The sequence below is a fragment of the Athene cunicularia genome (assembly GCF_003259725.1).
Source record: "Athene cunicularia isolate RWA chromosome 1 unlocalized genomic scaffold, athCun1 chr1_part2, whole genome shotgun sequence".
NCBI classification, from domain to species: domain Eukaryota; kingdom Metazoa; phylum Chordata; class Aves; order Strigiformes; family Strigidae; genus Athene; species Athene cunicularia.
Genome location: NW_020799092.1, coordinates 81,402,269 through 81,410,454, shown reverse-complemented (window position 1 = coordinate 81,410,454; position 8,186 = coordinate 81,402,269).

The following is an 8,186-nucleotide window of genomic DNA, read 5'->3' as shown; positions in this document are numbered from 1 at the left end:
CCCCCCCAGGGATGGGGACTCCCCCCTCCCTGGGCAGCCTGTTCCACTCTCGGACCACTCTTGCTGGGAAACATTTTCTCCTCCTGCCCAGCCTGACCCTCCCCTGGGGCAGTTTCCAGCCGTTCCCTCTTGTCCTGTCCCTGATCCCCTGTGCGAAGTCACCACAATCCCTTCAAGATGGCAGGCTCGAGAGCAGATCTGATGCCCACCCTTGCAGCAAGCAGCAAGCAAAGTGACTTTTTTGAGCAAAAGTGGGTAATTGCTGCACCTATTACACAGCAATAAAACTGGAGAAACCTCAGTGAGGGCCAAATGGAAAAAGGATTGGGTAAAGGTCTCTCCAGATCAAACTAACAGTAAGTAATTGCAAGACTGAAGCTGCCGGGCCCAGCTAAGAGCACCCACTGGGACTGGTGACTCCGCAGCAGACTGGGGATGCGCCAAAGAGCTTGGAGGGGAGCCAGCAAGGAGGGAAACCGTCGCCTGCCCGGCCTCGGAGAGGCAGCAAACGCCCGCCTGGCCGGCAGGAGGCTGAAGGGTTTGCCCTTTGCGGGGGGTCAGAAGCCACGGGGAGAGCGCTGGGCGAGCCAGAGGGCCAGTGGGCACCACCAGGCTGAGCCTGGGCCACCCTCACCTCGCCGAGATGGGGGAACAGGGGGACACGGGGGACAAGCTCTACAGACCCCAGGCACCGTTTGGACCTGCTGAAGCTTCACAGGCACAAACTTCTCCTCCCAAACTTACATTTAGGCATTGAGAGTTGGGGAAAAAAAGAAGAAAAAAAAAAAAAAAAGGAAAAAAAAAAAAAAAAAAAAAGGCTTTTTGGGCAATGCCTACTGCTCAGCTCCTATTATCTACCAGGGAAGCACTGGGCTGCCCAGCACAGCAGGACTCAGCGATTCAGCCTCACGACGACAGCGGCTGACACCCCGTGACAGAAATAAGGGGTTTTTTTGTTGAAAATCCATTTCAGTTTGGTGAAGTTCAGGAGGTTACGCAGCCCACCTGCGTCAACACCTCTGGAAATCAAAGGAGAGCTCGCACAGACATCCTCAGTGCATCAGGGCTGATGTAAAAACCCCCACCTTGTTCTTGGGCATTTTAATTTTTCAGACTTCAAGCACCCTCTGCACAAGGGCACCTCGGCACTACCCTCACCCCGCCCCCAGCACAAGCACGGAAAGAGAAAATAAGATGGACTGATGAATAAAATAAGAATTTCACTGAACTTGAGAAGTTTTGCACTGCGCGAACTTAAGGCGGCGTTAAAAATGAGCTGATGTCTATAGTGGAGGAAGATGACGGAGGAAGATGACTGCCCTTATGTTTAGCGCGGTTAAAAACCACAAAATCCAACAGATTTAGACCCTCAAGTGGAACTTTGGGGGAGCGTTTGTGAGCTGGAACCAACCTGTGAGGCGATGGTTTTGCAGCCCTTGTCTCCAACATCCTTTAAGCCACAGGATTTCCCTGAATTAAATCTGGTGTGAAATAAACACTATTTTTAAAAAAACCGCAACACTTCCAGCCCTCATTTCAGCCTTCTTAGCAAAGGAGATCGATCATAACCCTTGGCCAGTTGTTCCAATGGCTAAATAACCCTTTTTATTTATTTATTTTTTTTTTTAAATGCAGTCTGTCCAGCCTTGTCTTGCAGCTTCATTTAATATTTCAGAGTAAAGAGCCACATCTGCTACCGAGAATTCGATCCTGAGTCAGTGAAACGGGTCCAGCCCACAGAGCCAAGAAGAAATAAGAGGCCAAGTGGTTACGCCGATACGGTAAGTCCCTGCGCGGCGGCTCAGGGAGCTCTCCCGTGTCCCAGCTTCTTGGCTTCTGGGACTAAACCCCCCCTCAACTTCTTTCACACCTTCAGTGTGACACCAGCTAGAATTGCACGATGTGATTTCGTTGCCTGGATTCTCCCAAATATAAAATGAATTTGGCAGCTCGGTCCCTCCCCGGCGTGGCACGGCACGCATCCTGCCGGCCCCGGGACCCACCAAAACCCACATCTGGCTTTGAACACGCTTGAAAATCGAATCTTTGCGATCCCTCACTCCGTGTCAAGCTCCTGCCGCTCAGAGACTCAAAGGATTCCACTTGAAAGAAAAAATAATCACGTGCCCGGGTCCCGCAGCGTGGCACAGGGGCGAGAGGGGAGGTCACAAGTGGTTTGTTCAAGATTTCAGGTCAAGGTCAGCGTGATCCAGTCTCATTCCCAAGGATAAAAACAGTCTCTTTGGCATACGGCAAAGTCAAATTGTGATTTCCTCACAATCATTATTAGCACAGGGCCCCAACTCCTGGAATCTACTCCCTGAAATTTCGCTGGGAGAGATTTCTACGGCCATTTTAGGCCCTAACATAGGACCTGAGCTGACTGTCAACCCCAGAAGTCCCCCAACACGGGACTAACGTGTGTCAGGGACTCTCAGATCGGCCCGAGACGCTCAGCACTTGGGTGCTCTCCCTCCCTCCATTTAGCTCAACCTCAGCAAAACCCACACAACCCAACGCACGCAAGGGGAAGAGCCCCGAAAGGCGCGCGGCGACGGCTCCACGCTCACCCCCCCGCCGCATCCAGAGGCCAGCAGAGACCTTCCCTCTGCCCAGCTTTCAGCAGGACACGGTGGGTTTCCTCCGCGGGACATGCCGGTCCCCGCCCCGACTACGCGCCAGGTCGCCTGCTCGTCCTTGTCTCTGACCTCAGGCTGAGGCAGTGAATCGCTTTTACCTTTGGATCTGGCCGCAGGGCGGCCGGCCGGGGCTGCCCACGGACAGACAGACGGCCGGGCCTGCTTCAACAGGCACTCGCCAGGCTTTGAAGCCACCGCTCGGGACGGTCACAGAGTCTTTCTGGAGCTGGGTCCTTCCAGACGAGCTCCTTTGCCCTTCCCGGGCTTTGATCCTTCCTCTCCAGCCGCCTCTCTGACCACGGGCTGTTAAATAACCTTTCCCCAATAGCTCCAGCTATTGCTGGCGCGTAACTCGCCTGTAAAAACTTCAAAATGGGTAGTAAGAAAAATTTGGACTTATTTCTGACAAAAACGTCCCTACAGATTTATTTATACTCACCAGCCAATTCCCAAGCCAGTAATAAATAAAAAGCCGTTCTTAAGAAACTAAATTACTACAATAACTAGAATCACACCAGACCCTCTGCGACTCGTATTAAAAACTTTCTCAACTGGATTAACAGGCACATGTTTTTCCACAGCGTTTAGAATTGAACAACCGGGACCGGCGGCAGAAACGGGGACTCAACAGCGAGTGTGTAGGGAGATCCGACCGAAAAACACACCAAAAAAAATGTAAAAAAAATCAAAGCCGGAGAGCCGCAGCGCTGCTACGCAAGCGATAATGCAACAGTCTGGAAGCTGCTGATTCAACAGAGGGCAAAATTATTAATGGTTTTGTGATCACTAATGATGACAGTACTAAAAGAAGCTATTTGCGTGGCCAAAGCTTCCTGCAGCATAGTCAGAAATTACATAAAGCCTGCAAGAGCTGAAAGAACTTGGCTCGGGTGCCCTCAGACAGCTCCAACGATGATTACCTGGACTGTCGGTCAATATATGGGAATAAAAAAATAAAACCTCTGCAGTCGCGTTTAGCAAGAACAGATGTATACGGCGGCAGAACAGGTAAGGAAGCCTTAAAGAAATGTCAGGGTGGGAAATAAATAAATTCTTAGTGTTCGGCTGCAGCCATCAAACTCTGCAAAGAAGAACAGGTCTCGCCAACGACCAGAGAGCAGCCGCGTACTTCAGCCAGAGCACTGGCCCCTGGAATATTCCACGTCACGTCACGCTCAGCGTACTGGGGAGGGCTGGCTGGGAACTGGGGGGCTCTCTGCTGGGATTGTAGCTTGGGACCTTCTCTCTGCCCAGATCGGGCTGGGCATCGGTCGGCGGGTGGCGAGCAATCGCATTGTGCATTAATCGTTTGTATATTCTCTTATCATCATCAACGTTATTATTTTAATTTTATTTCAATTATTGACTTGTTTTTGTCCCGACCTACGAGTCTCCTTTCCTTTACCCCTCCAACTCTCTCCCCTGGGGTGTCTGGCTGCCAGGGCATGGGGCTGCCAGCCGGGCTTAAACCACAGCAAAAGACATTTAGAAAAGACTGATTTTAGATTCTAGCATTGGCAGCCCCCAGATGTGGTGGTCAAACCCTAAACTCTCCACACCTAAAAAAAAGCGAGTTAAGAGCATCCTGCAGATCAGGAGCCCTTGCGGGAAGGAAGACAACGTACCATCGCCATCGGACTGTGCAAGGAGGAGCTCGGCAAAACGCCTCGAGCCCTGCGGATTTTTGGTTTTTAAAATAAAAATCGCCTTCCCGCTGAGAACACAGTACTATGGGGCAGGAAAGGGTGTTCTGCACCTAGAATTCAGCCTGTCTTGGAAGTTTTGAAAATAAAGGCTCGTTGCTCGTTTTCACTTTATGAAGAGGCTCAGCTCCAACTGGATTTCCAGAGAGATCCACGAAGACGAACTAACCCAGCCTGGGGGACAACACCCCCTTCCCCGGCCACACAGAGGGCGACACCCCCCAGGACCCGATCAATTCAAACTGATCCAATCTCCACTTTCCAACCCAAACGATCTTTCATTTTCGTTGCAGAATCTCTCCTACATCCCACCACGCAAACCCTTCCAGAGCAAAGGCTCTAGACCGCCGTACTCGGGGCCCAACACCAATCGTGTACAAATAGCTCCGACACGACGCCGTGAAAGGATTTTCACAGAAATCTGAGGCTGTTTCACCGTCCCGAAGCAAACACGCTCTCGCAGAGACACACTGCAGCTCCCAGGGAGGAGCCGAGCGCCGTTGCAACGATAGAAACGAACCACAAGCCGCCGTCCCCATCTTGAGAGGAGTCCGTGGCCCTCAAGTTCACCTTCCCTCCAGTCCGCAGGGATCGAGCTGCGCCCACTCTTCCTCAGAGGAGTAAGCCTGGCTTTTACCCTCTGACACCATCCCGGGGCTCAAAATTTACTTTTGATGTAAAAACTGAGCGATAAAAGGACGAGCGTAAACCAAGACAGCGGCTCAAGCCCCCGTCGTTGAGCTCCGATGATCCCCACCCACCCACAGGGCTTTGTCTCGAGGCACCCGGCTTCTAGCAGCAGATAAAAGCCAAAACCCAGCGCTAAAGGGCAGAATATTTGCAGGCTGATATTTAACACCGGGATGAAATATGAGTTGGGTGTTTACGTGGTTGTAACAACAAGAGACAGAGATGTAAACAAGGCGAGCCTAAGGACCTTCTTCACACAAAGCAAAAAAAACCCTCCTCACAAAAAAAAAAAAAAAATAAAAGGCAGCATTTCTTGCAATTTTAACAAACGGGTAGAGGAGCAGGGATTTGTTTACAGGCAACTCGTAGTGTGAGAACCCCAGAAAAGGATAACTGGAAACATTTGAAAAAAAAAAAAAAATTAAAAAAAAAAAGTGTCATCATTTTACTGCTTGCTTTCCGCAGTTCCAGCACTTTTGTGCAAGGAGAGAGGGCTGATGCCCACCGAGTTTCACCGTGCTGCAGGGATCCTGAGGGGTGGAGGACAGGAGGCTGCTACAGAAGCATCAGGATTGATGAACAAAGCATGAGTAGTGGGTTTTAAATAAATAAAAATCCTCTTCCAAGGAAGGGGAAAGAAAAATGCAATTGAGCAGAAGGAGTCCAAACCATCCTCATGAAGCTTCTCCAGAGAAGCAGCGCCGTGCCCCCAGGTTGAGGCCACTCTTCAGTGCTCACCTCGATGTCAGCTAAGCTCTTACACAAACAAATTTTGACACAAGAACCTCGGCTCAAAGAGCCTCAGCCCAGGAGCTGCCGGGAAATGGAGCTGGCAAGGCGAGCGGTTGCTGGAGAGAAGAGCTGGGCGGTTTGCAGCTAGAGGGAAATTCAAAAAGGACCTCAAATGGGGGGTTGGAGACCATAAGCGGGTGTAATGTTGCCTCTTCTGCTCAGAGGAGGAGGCGCTGCCCCAGAGGTGGAAGGATTTTAGGCAGGAGGACACGGCTACCAGCCCCGGGGCAGAAGATCAGGCACCAAAAGGCTCGAGATGTGAATTTAAGAAAAATTCACGGGGCTTGGCTACGCACGTCTGACCAAAGGACGTGTGGACGGCTCCGAGCAGCTGCGGGGGCCCTACCTGCTCCCCAACCTCCCAAACCAGTTTAGAACCAGATGGTCACTAGAAACAAGCAAGTTCCATCAGAATTTAATCTCCTAGTATGGAGAAGGAGATAACAAGTAAGAGGCCAACGTTGGAGATAGTTCCTAACAGCTCAACGTCGCTCATTCCAGCCAGAAACCTTCAAGGACAAGTAACTCCTTCTGGAGAAGGCAATTTGGGAAAAAGGAGCGTCCAGTCCGTTCAACCCCAGCTCGCAGACGAGTTACTCAAAGAACAAACCTACCAGCGACACAGAAGCTGAAGCGCCGGCCAGAGGAGCTCCTAACACAGCCTGAAATTTTATGGATCCTTTTTAGACAGACGCTGGCTTGAGCCATAAGGCCACGAATGCCTTCAAAGTCAAGCCTATTGCTCAGCAAGACTTTGAAGAGTTTTGGGCACCTCAATCCGAGAGAGATCTGGAGGGGCTGGAGCGAGGGCAGAGGAGGGCAGCGAGGCTGGGGAAGGGCTGGAGAATCAATCCTGTGAGGAGCCAGGGAAGGAGCTGGGAGTGTTCAGGGTGAGGAGGAGGAGGCTGAGGGGAGCCCTCATCCCTCTCTGCAGCTCCTGACAGGACATTGCAGAGAGGCTGGGGCTGGGCTCTGCTCCCAGGGGATCAGGGGCAGGACAAGAGGGAACGGCTGGAAACTGCCCCAGGGGAGGGTCAGGCTGGGCAGGAGGAGAAAATGTTTCCCAGCAAGAGTGGTGCGAGAGTGGAACAGGCTGCCCAGGGAGGGGGGAGTCCCCATCCCTGGGGGGGTTTCAGGGCCGTTGGGATGAGCTGTGGGGGGTGTGGGGTAGGGGAGAACTGTGTAGAGTCGGGCTGAGGGTTGGACTCGGTGATCCCGAGGGGCTTTTCCAGCCTGAAGGACTCTGGGGTTCTGTGAAGATGACTTAAGACCAGCTGGTAAAGGTTGGCATCTTCCAGTGGACAGCCTGCCCGCCAGGCTTTGGTTTGTTACTGAGAGAAGGAATGGCAGCCTGTGGGCTGGGGAGGGGGTTTCACCACAAGGCCAGGACTGGTGACAGGGTCCAAACAAAGATCCCTGAAATTCCTCTCCTTTTCCACACACCAAATAAAGGAAGAAAGGGGCCTATTTGACGCCAGTCTGAGAGACGGATACCAAAGCAGCACAAAGATGAATTGTGAGTTGTAGGTGCTGTGAGAATCGAGAGTTTCCAGCTCAGAAGGAAAACACACGCCAGGCCTTTTGGTAAAACCTTGCCACGGAGGCAGCATTTCCTCCTGAACTCCACCAACGTGTTCAACTTGCACTTTTTTCCCCCCAAATTATAATCTCATGCCCCTTCCGTCAAAGGATTCACCTGCTCCTGTAGGCAATCTTTACCAGAGATTTGGTACTACTTTACATCGTCGCAAGGAAGACTTTGATAAACCAGCAGAAAAAACGAAAACTCAGAACCACGGCGTAACTCTAAGGTTGGAAGGAGCAGACCTGAAGGTTTCCAAGAAGCAGCAGCTTAAGCCAAGCTTGCTCAAGGCAGTTGTGAATGTCTCCAAGGATGGGGACCTCCCTCAGTCCTGGTCTGTGTTCCAGGGTTTATCCATCTTAACGCAGCCCAGGGGCATCTCAGTCTCCTAAAGCCCAAACCACAACGTTGTCTCCCAGCCGGCCAGCCCAGACTGACCTGCTGCACGAGGTTTTTGCATCCTGGGGAAAGGGCTTTGAATCGGCCTTTGCTGAACTGCCCGAGGTCGCCGTGAGCCCGTTCCTCCACCCACCAAGGTCCCTTGGAAGAGCAGCCCAGACTCCAGTCTATCACCCTCCCCTCCAGCTTGTCGAGGCTGCATCTGTCCTATCATCCAGGTGGTTAATGAAGACGTTCAGCAGCACCCACGGTACTATCGACCCTCGTAACTGGCCACCAGCTGGACTTCAGGTGGCCACTGACCACTCTGAGCCCTGCGATGGGGAGAGTTTCCCAGCCATCAGGTCCGTCTCTCTCCAGTTTGGTTACAGGAACGCTGTA